The sequence below is a fragment of the Xiphophorus maculatus genome, chromosome 13, assembly GCF_002775205.1.
Source record: "Xiphophorus maculatus strain JP 163 A chromosome 13, X_maculatus-5.0-male, whole genome shotgun sequence".
NCBI classification, from domain to species: domain Eukaryota; kingdom Metazoa; phylum Chordata; class Actinopteri; order Cyprinodontiformes; family Poeciliidae; genus Xiphophorus; species Xiphophorus maculatus.
In genome coordinates, this window is record NC_036455.1 from 14,310,213 (window position 1) to 14,329,983 (window position 19,771).

The 19,771-nt window shown below is 41.3% G+C and overlaps 1 long non-coding RNA gene across 2 annotated transcripts; it reads left to right on the forward strand.

Moving 5' to 3' along the window:
• Positions 1 to 11,676: 11,676 nt before the first annotated feature.
• Positions 11,677 to 18,838, forward strand: LOC111610524. 2 transcript variants are annotated; one of them, XR_002753682.1, is made up of 5 exons: positions 11,677 to 12,016; positions 15,987 to 16,346; positions 16,438 to 16,611; positions 18,575 to 18,667; positions 18,770 to 18,838. It is a non-coding gene; the product is annotated as an uncharacterized LOC111610524 (long non-coding RNA). The 2 variants fall into 2 exon arrangements; XR_002753683.1 differs by having other exon boundaries at positions 18,575 to 18,651; positions 18,770 to 18,834.
• Positions 18,839 to 19,771: the final 933 nt, after the last annotated feature.

Consider the following 19,771-nt stretch of genomic DNA (forward strand, 5'->3'; position numbering starts at 1 on the left):
TAAATCGTTAGCTTGCTAATTAAATATTCTATATTTCCATGTACATACTTTTGTAATTATTTTATATTTGAATTATAAGTTGACTCGCTGTATTTGCTAATATTTAACTGGGTGACGTCAGCTGATGGATCAGGAAAGCTAATTATAGTTTAAAGCTAAAGATTTATCTTGCTAGCTAAACAATTAACTTTCTAACTAAATGTTTCATCTTTCCGAGCTCATGTTTTTATTTTCTTTACCTTAATTTATTTTACTAATTTTTAAAAAATAATTTCTTATATTATTAATATTGAACTCTTTGGATGGGAGGAGCTTGTCAACAAATAATCATTTATCCGTCGGGGATCAATGAAGTTTATTCTTAAATATTTAGTTTGAAGCTAAATAATTACCCAAGTAACTAAATAATTTGAATTTTTTTATTCTGATCTTAATCAAAGGTTGGTAACTCAGTTGATCGTCTGTTTTCTGCCCGGTTCGGTTCGGTCCAGGTCGGGCCGTACCGCCATGCAGAGCCAGGATAAGCGCTGCAGCCTTCGAGGAATAATTACAGGCTGTTTGCTCGCCTCCTCTTCTCCAGTTGATGTTTGCTTTGCAGCCTCTCTGTAGCAGCAGACCTTCAATAAACTGCATCGCCCTATTTGTGAGAGTAATCCAGCCCCGCGCGCTCCTCTATTAGCGCTAAATGACAGAGCAAATTGGAAAATTAGGTGGAGAGGGAGGGATAATTTGCTGTAAAACTGACTCAAAGCAATTCATTAGGAGACAAAGGCAGTGTCCTCCAAGAGAAAATCTCACTTTGACTTCAGACACATTAATGTTCACCTTGTCTCTGGATCGTGTGACTCATTCAGGTTGGAGTGAGACGTCCTTCCTTTGTCCAGGAAACATTCGCTAATTAGCGCTGCGCTAATGATCCGAAGCTGGAAACATGCAGCTCTTCAGCAGGAACATCTCTGGGCTTTAATCAAACTACTTGATTTAAACATCGTTTAAACACCTGAAACGATTAATCAGATTAATTGATGATTGAAATAATCGTCAACTCAGTAATTGATTAATCTAAAAATTGTCATTTGCTGAAAGAACAACACACTCTGAGTTGTAATTCAGCCCAAACTGTAAAATATATATTTTGTATTTAAGATGTAAATCTGTTCTACCCAGAACTTCTCCAGTTTTAACTTTTCCTGATTCAAATTCTGTGAAAAAATCTTCCATTTCCAATTATTAATCTGTTAATCCAACATTAATGAGCAGATCAGCCCTGTATTGATATTCAGTTCTGATTATGCTAGGATTGCTTTAGCTGCATCCAAATGATCAAACTTTCACTTCAAGAATGTGTTTTGCATTTTAGGCAATAAAATGTTTTCTCATTATAGAGTTCTATATGCTGGGCTTTATGTGAGTTTGGACAAATAAAAGTTCCTCAGATGAGAAGAGAGATCATTTCTTCTGCTGCATCAGCTTCTACTCCAAATAAAAAGTTTTTTGTTGCTAAATTTAGCATTTAAGCATTAAAACAAGCATCAAGTCCGAACATTAAACATCCAGTTGCTTTCTGGGAAACAATATTTTCATTAAATCAAAACATCCCTGCATCAAATATGTTTTTAAAGGTGTGATGTAATATTCTAAGTCTAAATAAATAAATGGATTTATGCTTCAGGATTGTACAGCATCTGTTTATGGAATGAACTGAATTATGACTCAGAAAGGAAACAAGAAAATTAGTATCAAATTTACAATTGATAATATTTTGACAAGCGACGTAAGTAAAATAAAAGGCCGAGTCATTTTGTGAAAATTACAAAAGAAATGGAGAGAATTAAGTTAACTAGTATTAATTCAATTAGTATGAGCATTATTAGTAATTTAATTATCTCACTTTTTCATGTTAATTTTCCTGAACACAAGCCAGTCCAGTTGGTGGCAGTAGTGTACCGTTACTGTTGGTCTGCCCACCGCCATCAAACAGAAGAAGAAGAAGAAGCGCTTCGGCGCTTTACGTAATCAGGTCAGTAGGCCCAGGATGTTTGGTGGATATGCTTTCATTATATTTCAGACACATTTTCTAAGTTGCGTGTTTTTTCTCTGATGAAGTTATTGAGGCATTTTCTTGTGTTTCTGTGGCTCTTCTAAGCGCCGACCTCGGCGTTTTAGTTTGGCTGCTGGACTCGATGAAACATTCCAGGAATAAAGATGGCGTCAGGAATCAGCAGCAGGTCGAGGAGGAGCTGAAGAGGAATCGCTACGATCAAGAGAGGATCTGCTGGATTCATCGTTAAGGCAGGTAAACAGAAACCTGGAGGGACGGAAAGACAAGATGTCTCTCAGCAACAGATTCTGATGATGCTAAAGCTGCTGGTGATGCTAAAGGTCATGATGCTAAAGCTGCTGGTGATGCTAAAGGTCATGATGCTAAAACTGCTGGTGATGCTAACGGTCATAATGCTAAAACTGCTGATGATGCTAAAGCTGCTGGTGATGCTGAAGGTCATGATGCTAAAACTGCTGATGATGCTAAAGGTCATGATGCTAAAACTGCTGATGATGCTAACGGTCATGATGCTAAAGCTGCTGGTGATGCTAACGGTCATGATGCTAAAGCTGCTGGTGATGCTAACGGTCATGATGCTAAAGCTGCTGGTGATGCTAAAGGTCATGATGCTAAAGCTGCTGGTGATGCTAAAGGTCATGATGCTAAAACTGCTGGTGATGCTAAAGGTCATGATGCTAAAGCTGCTGGTGATGCTAAAGGTCATGATGCTAAAACTGCTGATGATGCTAACGGTCATGATGCTAAAGCTGCTGGTGATGCTAACGGTCATGATGCTAAAGCTGCTGGTGATGCTAAAGGTCATGATGCTAAAGCTGCTGGTGATGCTAACGGTCATGATGCTAAAGCTGCTGGTGATGCTAACGGTCATGATGCTAAAGCTGCTGGTGATGCTAAAGGTCATGATGCTAAAGCTGCTGGTGATGCTAAAGGTCATGATGCTAAAACTGCTGATGATGCTAACGGTCATGATGCTAAAGCTGCTGGTGATGCTAACGGTCATGATGCTAAAGCTGCTGGTGATGCTAAAGGTCATGATGCTAAAGCTGCTGGTGATGCTAAAGGTCATGATGCTAAAGCTGCTGGTGATGCTAAAGGTCATGATGCTAAAGCTGCTGGTGATGCTAACGGTCATGATGCTAAAGCTGCTGGTGATGCTAAAGGTCATGATGCTAAAGCTGCTGGTGATGCTAAAGGTCATGATGCTAAAACTGCTGGTGATGCTAAAGGTCATGATGCTAAAGCTGCTGGTGATGCTAAAGGTCATGATGCTAAAACTGCTGATGATGCTAACGGTCATGATGCTAAAGCTGCTGGTGATGCTAACGGTCATGATGCTAAAGCTGCTGGTGATGCTAAAGGTCATGATGCTAAAGCTGCTGGTGATGCTAACGGTCATGATGCTAAAGCTGCTGGTGATGCTAACGGTCATGATGCTAAAGCTGCTGGTGATGCTAAAGGTCATGATGCTAAAGCTGCTGGTGATGCTAAAGGTCATGATGCTAAAACTGCTGATGATGCTAACGGTCATGATGCTAAAGCTGCTGGTGATGCTAACGGTCATGATGCTAAAGCTGCTGGTGATGCTAAAGGTCATGATGCTAAAGCTGCTGGTGATGCTAAAGGTCATGATGCTAAAGCTGCTGGTGATGCTAAAGGTCATGATGCTAAAGCTGCTGGTGATGCTAAAGGTCATGATGCTAAAACTGTTGCGGGGCCTAAAAACCAACCAAACTGATCATCAGGTTCGGTTGGATCCTCTGAACGGTTCAGACTGTGAATCGTCTGAATCTCTAAGTTAGACTTAGACTGACTTTATTGTCATTTTGCATGAACAGGGTGTATACAGAACGAAATTTCGTTAGTGCCGAGTTCTTTGCAAGTATCTTCAGAGATTCAGGTGGAAGAATTTGTTTTAATTTCTGTTAAACAATATCATGTAGAGTTGGGTTTTTTAGATTTGTAGCTATTTCTAAAGCTCATAACTAGTTGAAACGACATCAGGCTCGACGGTTTGAGTGACATCTATGAATGAATGAATAACGTGGTGATAATATGACTGCTAAAAATGAATCCCATTTTTCCTGTGACAGGCCAAACAGCCTGAACTGTTAATTTTTGACGGTGTGAATCAGCGCTCCTCCAGTCTGACTGCGATCATCTGGGAGTTGATTCAAGCTGACTGACTGAAGCTGCTTCGTGCTTCTCCACAGATCCACGGCGCTATGCTGCTAATAAAACTCTGGTAGGAGAAGTGACAGCCGCCACGCTCCGTCAGCTGGAGAACAAGGTTTCCAGCTGAGCCCTGAAGAATAAAGACCCAGTGGAACAAAGTTCAGGTAGTTTCTGCTGGCTAGAAGTGGAGCGCTGATGTGATTTAAATTGAGTGAGGAAGGTGAGAAGTCTCAGCTGGTTTGTGCAGCGAGTCGACAGCAGAATGAATCCATTTCAGAGCAAGCTGGGTGTAAAGCTCCTGTAGAAATATTGTAAACTCACACACTCCTGCTTCTTCTGAAGTAATCAATCCCAATGCAGTAAGATGCTGTCAGCCTTAAATTGCTTTGGATTATGGAAAAGCACCGGATCAGCTGCACAGATCCGAGTGTCTGTCCCATCAGGATCTGAGTGAAACTGGGGCAGAAGTTCACTTTCAGAACAGAAAGTTCTCCAGATGTTTGACTGACGGTCCAGATGGATCCGTTTCTGAAGCTTCACAATCAAAGATTAACAGCAACAATTTGGGTTGTTTAGTCTGACAGGAAGAAAATGGCGGCTCATATCTGTCATATTTTCACCATGTTGTTCATTAAAATGTCAGTTTCACATTAAGCTAAATATTTTCTCTACCAACTAAGTATTCAGCTCCAATTTAAACAAAAGCTAAATATTTAATATGCTATCTAAATATTTAGCTAACTAAATATATAGCTTTGAAATGTAGCTAGCTTGAAGCTAAACATTAAGTTAGCAAGCTAAATTTTTTGTTTATAAACATATTGTCCTGTACTTTATTGGTCCACTTCTGCTTCTTGGCAAGTAAATTAGCATATTATCTATTATTAAATAAATATTTAGTAACTCAGAGCTAAATAGTTAACTTGATAACTAAATATTTAGCTTAGAGTTTTTATTCGAAGTTCATTTCTGCTTATTGGAAAGTGAATTATGTTCAGCTAAATATTTGGTTCCAAGCTAGTTAGCTTGGTAAAGAAGTTTTTAGTTTGAACTGTTTCATTTATAAATGAATAAATAACTTGGTGAAAATATGACTTTGAAAATGTTTATTTTTTTTGTCTTATGACAGAATAAACGCAAATTATTGCTGTTAACATTTGACTGTAACTTTCCAAACAGCGCCTATAGCTGCTGAGCGATGCTGCTAGAGCGATGCTGCAGAGCTGGAGCAATGCTGCTAGAGCGATGCTGCCGGAGCGATGCTGCAGAGCTGGAGCGATGCTGCTAGAGCGATGCTGCCGAGCCGGAGCGATGCTGCTAGAGCGATGCTGCTAGAGCGATGCTGCAGAGCCGAAGCGATGCTGCAGAGCCGAAGCGATGCTGCTAGAGCGATGCTGCAGAGCCGGAGCGATGCTGCAGAGCCGGAGCGGTCGGAACGTATCGATCGGATCCAGAGCTCAGAGCCGGCGTGTCGGAGCTGCTGAGTGAAACAGGTGGAGGTAATGAAAGGAAACGGTGCTGTCAGGTTTGACCCGATCAGAGTGAAGTTTGTGCAGCGCGGCACAAAAACCGACTCATCAGGAAAGAGTCCAGGCTCACAATCCTTGGAGTCCAACAGGAGAAATGGATCTTTCAGATAATAAAGTTTCTCTTCCAGCTTTCAGAGGCTGTAGAATAAAGAGGCGTATTTCTGACCTTGCTGAGGCTCTTATTGTCGGTCCCTGAAGTGCTGCTGCTTATATTGCGGCGCTGAGTGTGTCTGCGGAGGAATAGAGGTAATAAAGGTTTTATTTACTCGTATCTGCAGCTGAACTCAGAAGCTCCACAGTGTAACACGGATCAGGACACGTTCAGCGCAGCTCCAGGCTGCATTCTCTGCTTATTGTTGTTTATTAAAAACTCATATTTCTTGTCACTGTGCATTGAAGATTATTGCATCAAATTGTTGCTCTCCCAGGAGAAGCTGCAGCTAGAAGAGCGGAGGGAGGAGGAAACTTCAGGCGGTTAAATCAGGTCGTGTCTTTGACCACTTAATAAAGAGATGAGATTGCAGAGTTTCAGCGTTTATCAGCGAGCTGCAGAGCCGCTGCAGGTCTAATGAGGGCTGTCAGCTGCAGCAGCCTCCCTGTTCAGGTCTGAGGTTCCTCTAACGCTTCGCCCGCCTCAGACCGGATCACATCGGACCAAAAACCAGCTGAAAAGAGCAGAAATGCTGCTGGATAATCATGGGTTCATATTTTATACGACTCTGCAGGGTTGAGCAAGTTGAATTTAAGACCTTCTTAATGCACCATGACTGAATCCTTCCTTTTCACATGTAAATCCTTTCCTTGTGCTCTATGAACTCGTTGCATGTTGTTGTTTACATCCGGAAATTTTGTGTCTCTTCAGAACGCTGGAGGACAAAAAGTGGATTCTTGTCCATCGGCGCCGTAGAACCAGTAACTAAATGAAACCTGGAGACGTTTATGATGAACTCGAGCAGAGGGAGAGATAACGTCCAGGAATAACTGAAAGCTGCTCGTTTTCTTTGTTTTTCTTGCTCTCTGTGCTGCTACGCTACACACAGACCCGTTGCCATAGCAACTGACACCGACGCCACGACGTGTCAGGATTCAACAGTAAAAACACTGAAACATTCCCCACACAGAGCACAACGTTCAGCTTGTTTCAGTTGGATGTTTTCAGAATCTCAATCTGATCTTAAAACTCATTAAAACGAGATTCTCCTCAGTAAAAAGTCAAACAAAATCTCCTTAACATTTTCCTGTTATCATTCATCGCAATAATTACATGGAAAATTCATCGTCCAGCAGAATTATCAGTGATAAAACGGGTGTGACATCACTGATGATGTCACACACACCCAGCCTGATGATGTCACCCTGTGATGAGGATCCTCTCTGTTTTGCTACCGAAACAGAACGACACAACTGAACCTCATTTCATTTTGCTCTGACAGTTTTGACTTTAAACCGCCAGAAGAATTTCAACATGTATAAACTCGAGAAGCAGAAAGCGGAAGTTTCTTTCTTTGACGTTGAGAAAGTGCGCAAGAACAACAACAGGGCGCTCCAGAGGCTCCTGAGGTCCAACGCGGAGCTGGAGAACGCCTCGGACCGCAGAAGCCGCTATCAGAATCGGAAGAAACTGGAGAAAGATGAGAAGGCGTTTTTCAAAAACTGCGAAAGGCGGCTCTACAAGCTGAACTTGGAATCTGACATCTGGGTTGACGAAGAAAAAAAATTGGATAGTTTATACAGAAGGAGGGTGATGCTTTCCGACGTCCTGAAAACCACCAACGAACAACTAATTGAGGAAGCCATGATGAAAAACTTGAACAAAGGCGCCCAACAGCAGCAGGAACGGCTGCTGCTCGTTAACAAAGAGTTAAGGAAAAACGTTGGCATGGCGTCCAGACAATATGTGGAGCAAAGGCAACTGTTGGAACAGTTCATAGACAAAGAAAAGGAAAACAAAGAGATGTTGGTGATTCAAGACAACCACTTTAAGGAGATCAGGCAGAAATTAAAAATGTACAACTTGGTCACCATAAAGAAGAAAGTCAACCCGGACGATGAACGAGTGAACGAAGCCATCAGGAAGAACCAGAAGCTGGAGAACACGCTCAGATCGCTGAGCCAGCAGGCCATCACGGTGCCCATGCTGAAGTATCGCTACATCTGCGCAGCAGACGAGAAACGGAGGCTCGCCGCCCTCAACAGCGAACTGGAGACGGTGATTCTGGTGCTGACGGAGAGGCTTTCGGATCACACCGGCTGGGAGTTTGCCTTCCAGGACGTGGAGAAGAAGGTCAAAGATCAGCAGGAGGCCGTGAACGCTCGTCTCAGGAAGATCGAGGAATTGAAAGCAAAGACAAAGCTTGGGACCAAATCAATGTTTTTCTCGTTTTCAAAAGAGAAAATGGGACGAGATAAGGTGACCAAACACTTGGGCTATTTGAAGAGCAAAGTCGTTTCTCTCCAGAAGGAATACAGAGCCTTCCAACCAGAAATAGAGGCTTTTCTGAAGGAACTTCAAGCTTCTTCTGATGCTGCGAAATCAGAAAATCCTTTGAATAAAACAGGAAACATTCCTAAAAACAGGAAAGTAGAGAAGTCTTCAAGCGAGTCTTCAACTGATTCAGATTATGACAACAGCGACTCTGAAGAGTCAACAGATATAAACGATTCCAGCCAGAAGCAGAAACCAGCAGTAGCTTTCGTAAATGTTTCCTACCATTCGAAGGACGAGAGGAGGGCCAGTTCAGAGCCCACCGCCGAGGAAACGCCCTGCAGCAGAATGTCTTCGGAGGATTCAGCAGAGTCCGACAGCCGGCCGAGCAAGAAAACGCGTTTCATGCCGACTCTGATCGCCGGACGATCAGAGATGCCAACATCTCCGGCAGGTTCTGAAGGTTCAGACCAATCTCAATCAGCAGCAAGTTCTGGAAGAACCACGTCTTCACCGGCCTGCTCCGAGTCATGGTGGGACTACTTGTTCTGAACGGAGAAGAAGGATGGAGGGATGAATAAATGGAGGGATGAATAAATGGAGGGATGGAGGAAAAGTTCCTCCATAGTTTTCAGGTCAAGATGTTTTTTCTCGGTTTGTTTCTCGGTTGTTTGTTTGTTCAAATGGTTCAAACAAACAACGGTTCATTTCTGCCATATTTTTGAACCTTCTGTGGACCGATGGGGCCCATGGGGCCCAAAGCCCGGCCCTCATACGGTGGATCCCCTCGTTTTGGGTCCAGAAACAAGGCAGCATCAAAAATGTGTTACCTTTTTGATTTTTGTTTAGGTTAAAACCAATTAACTTATTAATGATAGTCTGTCTAAATTTCTCTAAGGACTCTGTGTGTGTGTGTGTGTGTGTGTGTGTGTGTGTGTGTGTGTGTGTGTGTGTGTGTGTGTGTGTGTGTGTGTGTAGGTTCTCTCCGGGTGCTCCGGCTCGCCTCTTTATGAAATGTATGTTTGTTTGTCATTTTTATATAAAAACAAAAAGTAAAACATAAAGTTCTTCATTTCCTTAAACCAAGGCTTTAAATTTATTTTTACTGCTTCATCTGTTACGTTATTGTTCAATGTTTTGTTTTCATTAAACTTAATAAGAAGAAAGTCATGAATTTGCAGGTCATAAATTGTGTTTGTTTCATGTATTAATTTTTATTACTAATGTAAAGTTATAAATATTTATAACTTTACATCTGTGGAGAAGCTAAAGTGAACCTGACCAGCAGGGGGCAGCAGTGCGCTGAGGCAGGCTGCTGTCAGCAGAAGAAGAAACTGAATAAAAGATGTAAATATGTCCAATAAAACTCCGGTACCGGACCTTGTGGTACCGGACCTTGTGGTACTGGACTGGGCCCGGAGTTTTATTTGGACATATTTATGTCTTTTATTCATGTACGTTTATGTCCAGCATGTGCCTCTTACAGCAGATTTATCCAATTATGTCAAAGTCATTCTTGATCAATGTGTCAAACTGGAGGTCTGGGGGCCAAATCTGGCCGCCGTAGATTTTTATTTGGCCCTCAAGATTCCAAATTACGTCAATAATTCCCTCAAGTGGGCGTGCCGTGGTGGCGTAGCGGTTAGCGTGACCCATATTTGGAGGCCTTCAGTCCTCGACGCGGCCGTCGCTGGTTCGACTCCTGGACCCGACGACATTTGCCGCATGTCTTCCTCCCTCTCCTTCCCCGTTTCCTGTCAGCCTGCTGTCATGTAAGGGACACTAGAGCCACAAAAGACCCTGGAGGGGTAAAAAAAATAATAATTCCTTCAAGTTTTTCAACAAATCTGCCAAAATCAACAAATCGCCACATTTTTTCTGACTTTCCTTGAAGATTTTTCTCAGAATTGGCTAAAAACATCTGAAGTGATGCTGGATGTCCAGTTATCGATTCGATAATTAATAAAAAGTCAGATTCAACATCAGACATTAGCATAAATATAAAAGTTCTTACAGCTATTTCTAAATTTTAAAATCTGTGATTTGATGTAAAAACACAAAAACAAATGCTTAAAAAAATAATTAAAAAAAAACTTTTTTAAGCATTTAAAAGTTTTTTCAATGTCTAAAAAAAAATCTTTGTAGCAAAATTAAACCAGCTACATTTTGACGTCGACCTTTTGGCTCTAAATCTTTATCAACAATCAGATCATAATGAATATTTTTCCATGAAATTATAAAGTGCAGAAACAATTTTTCTGAAATTTGAGAGAAGAGAAGTTTGTAACCGGAGAATTAATGTTTATCAGCACTTTAAAAACGGAGTGAGTTCTGCTGTTTTCATTTGTGAATCTGAAAGGAAACGTTATAAATGAAAAGCTAAAGTATTTATTATATTATTATATTCATCTCAGGTTTTCATGTGTTTCTCATCGTTTCATTCTGTCTCCAGACGCCCATCAATCATCTCCATTTACAAAATACTCCTCAGATTTGTTTGCATTTTCTTTGGTATCATCTGTAATTTTAATTTCTAACAACAATATGAAAAACTTCCTCTTAACTTTAATTTTACTGAAACTACTGAGCACTTTTCATGATTCCTGGATTTTAGTTTTGCTATAAAATTGTGATAAAACTCCTTTTTATTTTGTCTAATAATATTTCTTAATTTCTCAATATTCACTGTATTTACAAACATGTCATAAATTAAAGCAGCACAACCAGATTTTATGCTGCTTGGTTTAATAATTACTGGAAGAAAATCTTTTTTTTTGTCTGCTAAAACGAGTCAATATTAACGTCACACAGTTTGGACCTTATTGTGATGAATATATCCAAACACAGACGCTAAATTATTGTTAAATGCATGAATAAATGTTCCTGGAGTTCTGTCCAACTGATGCATCAGGGTTTTTCCTTTTTTAGGATTAATTTCTACAATCAAACATGTTTTTTTTTTTTTTACAGTAGCAGCTTCCATGCAGGAAATGACAAAAGAAAAAAACTTTTTGTGACCCAGATGATCTTTAATATTAAAAAACCTACAAAACTTCAAATCATATTTTCCTGAACTGTGTGAGGAATAGTTTGAAATCTTTGTTTCAGGACAAAGATCAGAGAACCTTCACAGATCAGATGAAGGCTCACAAACTGCAGACGCTTCTAAATATTTATTATAAAATATCCTAAAAGGTTTTAGATTAAAGATGTTCAAAGTGAAAAATTAGGCAGATTTGCCCTTTAACCTTTTATGGGAAACTGCAATAAAAGCCAACTTCAGTTTCTAACAATACGAAGCTGACATGCATTTTTTAAAGTTCTATAAGTTTCTGCACATCTTGCATATTTTCTGTGTTTTTGTTCAGTTTTGTTTTTTAGCTCTGAATGTTTTGTGTGTTTTGTAAGTTTTGGAGGCCATAAATTACCAGCTGAGGGAGTTTTACTGACGAGCCTCTGTGACTTTTCCCAGGAGACAAACCGGATCTGCTGAACTGCTGCTGACCTTTTCCTGGACGGATTCCTGGATGAGCGATCTCCTGGGAGCTGCAGACGCTCGGAGCAGGAATTAAAAACAGTTCCTGTGTCAGAGGGAAGTGGATGGTGGAGGCTTTCATTATTAATTAGAAAGTAAAATTCTACAGGCGTCAGCAAAACGTCGGCCATGCTGTTGTCTCATTACTCTGCGGCTATTCAGAAACTTCCTCCTGATGCTGGAAGTTCTGGAAGTTTCCTGAGGAGAGGATTTGTTCCCGCTCCCTCCAGGAGTTTTTCTAAACGAAGACATTCAGCTGATTGAGGACGGAGGAAAACCTGCAGGCTTCAGTAAGTCTGTTAAAACTTTTAGATCTTTGTCACTTATGATAAACATCTTTATTTCTGAGGCCTAACTTGCATATATTAGCCGCTAGCTGGCTAGCTAGCATATATTAGCCGCTGGCTAGCTAGCATATATTAGCTGCTAGCTGGCTGGCTAGCATATATTAGCCGCTAGCTAGCATATACTAGCTGCTACCTGGCTAGCTAGCATATATTACCCATTAGCTGGCTAACTTGCATATATTAGCTGCTAGCTGGCTAGCTAGCATATATTAGCCGCTGGCTATCTAGCATATATTAGCTGCTAGCTGGCTGGCTAGCATATATTAGCCGCTAGCTAGCATATACTAGCTGCTACCTGGCTAGCTAGCATATATTACCCATTAGCTGGCTAACTTGCATATATTAGCTGATAGCTGGCTAGCTAGCATATATTAGCTGCTAGCTGGTTAGCTAGCATATATTAGCTGCTTGCCTGCTGTCAGTGGCACATCAACATTTATCTGACAGGAAAATCCTGCTAGAAAAACAAACTGCTTCTACATCTATTCCTCCCAGGATAAAACAGTTTGCTGGCTGAGAAATGATCCCAATAATTGTTGTGATAAACTATAATATTTTTGTTTTGAACCAAGTATTATATAGATTATGTATATGTAATGTAGACAATATAATACTTGAATGGTGCAAGTATCATATTGAAAATCTTGTATTTTTATAAGTTTTCAGTTTAATTTAGTAAATTTCACACTGGAACTGAAAGATGTTTTAAGTATCTAAAATAAAATAGAAGAACCAATAACTATAAATAAAATAGGAATACAAACCATAAAACCTAAAATAAAACATATTATCATGTCTCTGCAAACAAAATTACCTTTTAAAATAGAATCAGAATGGAAATTATTGAGCTCATTTGAATTCGTCATGTGATTAATTAATTACTTATTGTAACAGGCTGTGATTAATGTATTTAAGGTCATTTTACATGTATTTTTAAAATGAATTTAAGACATTTTAAGGCCTTTGTTTTAGACTTTTTAAGACTTTTTAAGGATGCCCCCAGCTGTTGGCCTCCACAGTGATGTGAAGCTCAGAGTTCATCATTTCATTTTTTGCTGGTGTTGTGATGCGAAGCCAAACAGGAACAGAGCGTTCAGAGTTTAAGCTGTGAGTCAGAGAGGAGACGTGTGAAGTGTCCTTTCAGACGGCGTGACAGCATGTGGGAGTGAGCGAACGTTCACAATAACACAGCTTCTCCGTTCTTCCTCTAGTGTGAGCGAGTAAACAACAGATGTGATCTGTGGCAAACTGTTCTCTGCAGAGAGTTTCTCTGTGCAGAAAAAAATCTTCATGTCAAAACTGGAGAAACACAAAAAGCATCAAAAGTCTCATTAACTGTCGGAGAGACGAAGAACGCTCAGCAGAGACCCGACGGAACCAGACAGAACCGCCTGCAACGTGACGAACGGCCTCAGAGGGAAAACTCTTCCTTCTCTCTTCTGGTTTGGTTCCTTCAGCTGCTGGAAGACGGTTTGGTTTAACCATCCAGAACCAGCTGGAGTTTTCAGCTGCAGAACCCAGAAATGTTTCTGACGGGTCTGACAGATGATCGTCTTCAGCCTGTGTTTGCTGATGGTCAGCAGGAAACTCCGTCCGTCGGTCCAGGCCTTCCTGTCTCCATCTGCTTCCTGATCGCCATGTTTTAACGGCTCCCTGCGGCGGCGAGCCGGGCTCAGCCGCCGTCACCATGAAGACTTTTTAATAAAGCCTCGGCCGGGTTGAGGTGGCCGGAACCGGACGCAGGCGGGTTCTGGGTCCAGATCACCTGAACACCTAGGAACAGAGCTGAAGGAAGGAACAGGAAGGAGGAGGTTTTAACTGATTTTTCAAAATAAAACCATGGATGTCCCCATCAGACGCAGCTGCTCATCTTGATGCACCAGAAGCTGCTTCATGTGAATCATTCTAATGCTCATAATGCTGTGGCAGTAATTAATATTCCTGCAGAGCCCAGAGAGCGCGGCGTTAGCCTCCAGTCACAGGAGCTCAGGTTATTATGCTCCCACTTCATCCAATATTAATGGCCACCAGGCCGGCTGCGCCAATATGAGTTCAGAGGAAGAGCCGTAAGTGGCTGAATGGCAAATAAGACAGATTGGTAACAAAAGCAAAGCACCTGTTTCATTATTAACGCCATGATTGAAGCTAATGGGCAGAGCAGCGGCGTGAAATACGAACTGCTGAAGCTCCTGCAGCCGCAGGAACAACTGGACCTTCAAACACCTGGAGCTTCTGAGGAAGAGAAAGAGACGCTGCCATCCTGCTCCACCGGCGAAGAGCCGGACTTCTGGTCAACGAAGTCGGTTTTGTCCCAGAAGGACAGAGAGACGATGTCCTGCACTTCATCCTCCGGACTCAGGATCGATGGCTTCCTGGAGGCTGTTGACCTTCTAAATTTTACCCAGTTGCTAACATTTGATTATGAAATGAACTGGTTCAACACTATGACAATGACTGGAAATTCACTGCAAAAATACCAAATATTTCCAAGCGATTTTGGTTTAGTTTCTAGTGCTAATACTTTAGTGAACCTGAAATTAGACAAACTAACTAAAAGTAACTTTTTAGCAAAATGTAGAGGCTTGTTTTAAGTAAATAATTCCTTAATATTGATGAAAAGTTTTAGTTCCATTGGCAGAAAAATGGAAAATGTTTTGAAATAATCTGCCAATAGAACTAGAGCTTTTCATTTTAAACAGACTTACATCTTTTACTTAAAGTTACTTTTAAGTCAGTTTGTCTTTTTTCAAGCGTACTGAGATATCTGGACAAAACGTCTGGGTAATATTTAGTTTTTGCAGTGTTGTCTGTAAATAACCGTCCTCCGCTCTGATCTGAACGAGGCGACTGATGGTTTTCTGCCGTCACTAAACCTGCAGACAGACGATCCTAAAACGGCAGAAAATGAACATCATCCATCACAACGCCTCCTTCTGTTCACTGATTGGTTCAGTAGAAAATCCAAGTGAATGGGAGAAAACCCAGACTGTCTGGGGAGGGAGATTTAAACTGAATGGAATAATGCAGACTAACGGTTTGATGAAAATGTGTACCTTTAAAAATCTAAATTGTGAACAAAGAGACTCAGAGACTGTCTGGTTTATGAAGGATGTAAAACACTTTGTGTTTGTGAATGTAAAGGCAGCTTCCTGAAAGAAAACGTTTCATTGTTGAGCCGTTTTGTTTCTCGGTTGTTGAGGAGTTCAGGAGGTTGGCGCTGCTCTCCAGGAGAAAAATGATTCTGATCGTATCCGAACCAGGAGCGCAGCGGGTCACTCAGGTTTAATTTCACTTTTCTAAAAGGTTCCGACTCAAAACACCAGAAAAAGAATAAATAACTTTAATAATTTATCAAAGGCCTGAAATAAAAACAATATCTGCAGTTTGGCGTCAGCAGGAGGATTCAAACGAAATGCTGTTCGCTGCTCTATCTTCTCATTTCTAGGTTTTATTGGAAGATAAAAACTAAAGTATTAAAGTAACATGATGCAAAGGGAGGTTTTGATGCTTTCTGGTGGGTTTTTATGTTTATCATTGTGTTGCTGTTGCCATGTTTGTGTTTTGTTCCTTTATTTATTCATTTATTATTTTATTGCTTAGATTTCTGAGTTTGGTTTCAGGTGTTTCTGTTTGTCGTCTCTTCCTTCACACTGCAAAAACAAAAATATTAATAAATATTGTTGGTCTAGTTTCAGGTGTAAATATCTGAATACAGTTAAAATAAGAGAAAACTAACTTACAGGTAACTTCTCAGAAAGAAATATGAGCTTATTTTAAGTCACTAATTCCTTAATGTTAATGAAAAAGCTTCTGGTTTCGTTTCAGATTATTTCATTTATAACGAGACATTTTCTCCATGGTGTTACTGTATTAAGATATTTTCACTTGAAACTAACGCTTTGTGTTTTTGCAGTGCGTCCTCTCTGCCCGTCAGCTTCGTCTCTCCGACCTGTGATGATCTGATTGGCTCGTCTGGATCTTTTCTCCTCCATCTCCTCGCTGTTTAAACTCCTAATGTTTCTTTGTTAAAAGTTTCGTTTTGTTTCTCCGTCCGGCTCCTACATGTGGTTCTGATTTCTTCCCGCAGGCCGGCGCTCCTTCTGGTTTCACCTCAGGACCATCTGGATGTTCTCTGTTCGTAGAGACTTTGTTTGTGCCGGAGCGTCTCTGTTGCTCCTCGCTGGGATGAAGCTGATGGTGTGAACAGATCTGTTGCTGCGGTAACTCGTCTCTGAGTCGCTCTGATGGATTCAGGACCGACGCAGGAGTCCAGGTAGCGCTCGGCTCTCTGCAGCAGCAACATGATGATAAATGACAGATCTGACGGATAACAAAGCAACACATTTATTTCCTTCCCCCTGCAGAGCTTCAGTCGGCTGATTTATGAACGCTGCAGCCGGGAGGGAAAGTTTGTAGGAATCATTTTGTGCTTCATTGAGTCCCATCGCTCCTCAGAGCGTCTCGCACAGAAACATCAGTTCATGCATCATCATGAAGCAGAGCGCGGATCGCGTGGAAATCCTGTGTGAGGCGCCTCGGTGAGTCTGACGGCAGGAGCCACTTCCTGCACAGAAACAGAAAGACGAAGGTCTGGATCTGCTGCTCAGGATCAGCCGCTGCTTTCCGACGTCTGTTCAGCATTCTGCAAAATCTGCACAAATAAAAGCAGTTTTATCCTGGCAGCAGAGATTCAAACATTCAGAGTGTTGAGTTAAAGCAGCCGAGGAAGAGGATGACAGCCAAACAGTTTTACTTCCTGGAAAAACTGAGCATTTAGAGAGGAAAACCACCCAAACCAGGAAGTAGTCAGGTCCATCTGAATCTGTCTAACATGTAGTTACGCTGCTGGCCCATAGAGGGCAGCATTTGACTGCAGAGTCTTATTGATTCATCACTATTTTTCATATTCTGTCTCTTATTTAGAGTTTGGCTCTAGAGTAAAAAATTAACACAGAAATTATTTTAAAACATTTATTTCTGGTAAAGTTTTGACTTGAATCCCAGGAAATCTTTTTCCTTTGCAGGTTTTCCATCCTGTAGTTTCTGCTTCCTTCTCCTCACACTGTCAGCTGTTCCTGTATGGAAGAACATTTGGGACAAAAATATTGATTGTAACTGAGAGTCAGAGAGAAAAATCCTTTAGTTTGGTAATTATAGAGTTTTTTCAGTCTTTCATGAATATGAAACAATTGAACCTCCTGAAATTCTTAAGAACAAAAACAGAAATATTATTACTTAAGTCCCACGTTTAAGAACTGTCTTATATTTACAGTTTTGCCCCAACTGATAATAAAACAAAACAAATAATAAAAACAATAAAAAGCAACAGAAAAACGCTGCAAACAAAATGAAATTTAAACCACAGAAAAGAAAAGCAAAAACTTCCACAAATGGGGAAAAATAACCTGAAAACTTTCTCCACAGAAGTCAGAAGTCCTCCAGACCACTAGAGGGAGTCTAGTGTCTGTAATGCTTTCATAAATTTCTGCTGTTCTTTGCTGTAGAAAACAGTTTGAACATGATGTGAAGTACAGCTCCCATTATGTTCCTTCCTGCATGTTTCTTCTGAACGTCTTTACTGAACCAGATTTTGCTTTGCTTGGCCAGTAAAGCTGACTCTGGTTCTTCCTCCACCAACATGACGCTCTGGTCTGCTCTCCGTTTATTCCCACGACTGGAAACATCAACTCAGTGTCTCCGTTTCCCTTTGTTAAAAATAAAATAAATGATCTTTTGAGATCATTTATTTTTAACAGACTGGTGGAATTGGGCGTCTAAACTGCGTTGATCTTTCTGCAGTTTGTTTTTCTAACAGTTGGCTCAACAGGAAGTAACACTTTCAAAGTAAAATCCAGACTCTCCCAATAAACCAGGAATAACCTTACAGAGAACAACAAGAAATTAAAGACCAAATACAACCTGAATAATTCAACAATCTGGACAAACTTCCATAAAACTGCAAAGCTGCTGAAACACCGAGTTCTTTTAAACCAAAGCTGAAACTGCTACAGGAAACCTGCAACCATCTGAAGGTGAAGCAGGTGATGATGATGATGAGGTCATGGGCGTGATGAAGGCTCCTATTCCTCCTCTTCCTCTCTTCGTCTCCCAGACAGTCGTTCATCTTCCTGTGTTCGCCGACGTTCTCATTTCTTCCCTCCTGACACGGCCTTTTACCGCAGATCCAATTCCCAGCGTTTTAATTCAGACCAAATCACATTACGGCGCCGCCGCCGCGGCGTGACGGCCGGATTAGACGAGCGCTCGACCCGCTCCTCATCTCTTCGTCCTTCCTTTCTGTCGGTTTGATCCAAAGATTTATTGATGAGGTTTTGCTTCAGTCCGGCTTGTTTTCTCTCTCTTGTTCCCGGTTTTCTTCCTGAAGCTTCGCGCTCCGAACAGAAATTCATTTCAAAATAAATCTGCTGCTGAACCAGATCTGACTCTGCCTGCATCCAGGTCCACAAATATAATATTTACATCTAAATTTCTGACCCATAGTGACCACTTCCTGTTTGATCGGCGTAACCGTGGCAACCAGCATCAGCTCAGTGACCTCATGGTTGGTTACTGGGAAGGTGAGCAGCTGTGGAGGTAAACCAGTCAGATTTTATGATGGTTTATTTAGTGCAGATTATTTCATAACTCTGGTTTAATCTGTGATAATCTCTGTTTTGTTCTTTTTATCATCTGCAGCTTCAGATCAGCACAGCGCTGCACTGCAGCACCAACAGCAGCACCAACAGCAGACAGATTCACAGCTGCAGTTATTGTTCAGTTTCATCAGTTTTTTATTGAAATAAACTGATCTGGAAAATGTTGTTTTGTCTGATGCGATTCAGTGATTTATCGGCAGTGATTTATCGGCGGTGATTTATCGGCGGTGATTTATCGGCGGTGATTTATCGGCGGTGATTTATCGGCAGTGATTTATCGGCGGTGATTTATCGGCGGTGATTTATCGGCGGTGATTTATCGGCAGTGATTTATCGGCGGTGATTTATCGGCAGTGATTTATCGGCGGTGATTTATCGGCGGTGATTTATCGGCAGTGATTTATCGGCGGTGATCTATCGGCCTCTGCTCCGACTGCAGCGTCGCATTCTTCAAAACTAGTTTGAGAATAGAGGAAACCATTATGAGGCCAAAAAAATCTTCTCAAGTTTCATTTTCCCAGTCACTTCTGGAGCTACTGGTATGTCATGACTCTTTTGAGGGTTGAAAAATGGATTTAGTTAAGTGCAGCAAGTTTTATGTATAGCTCAAGGCAAAGAGTTCTGTTGAATTATAAATGAAAATAAATTGAATTCTTTTCATTTTGATCTTAACACACCAATATTTCCACCTGCCTGTGTGTTTTGCTCGTTCCTCTGTCAGCAGCAGACAGGAGAGGTGATCTTGATGTCGTGTTGCATCAGCGTTTAAATGTGTAGGCTAACGGCGGCGTGCTGCGTTCGCTAACCTGCAGTAGATAAAGTAAACGCAGCGTGTCGTCACGCAGGAAGCAGGCGGCTCTGCTGTCACCAGCAGCATGGAGGAGAAAAGCTTTCAGCGCCTTTCACTCCAAATCGTCCCACTGCCTCTTCCTGTCGATCCGCTTCCACCAGACGCTGAACTCTGATATTAAAACCTGAACCATTTTCACGTCGGACCGCCTCGCTGTCCGCCTGCCTCCTTCCCACACCGGCCCAGTGGTTC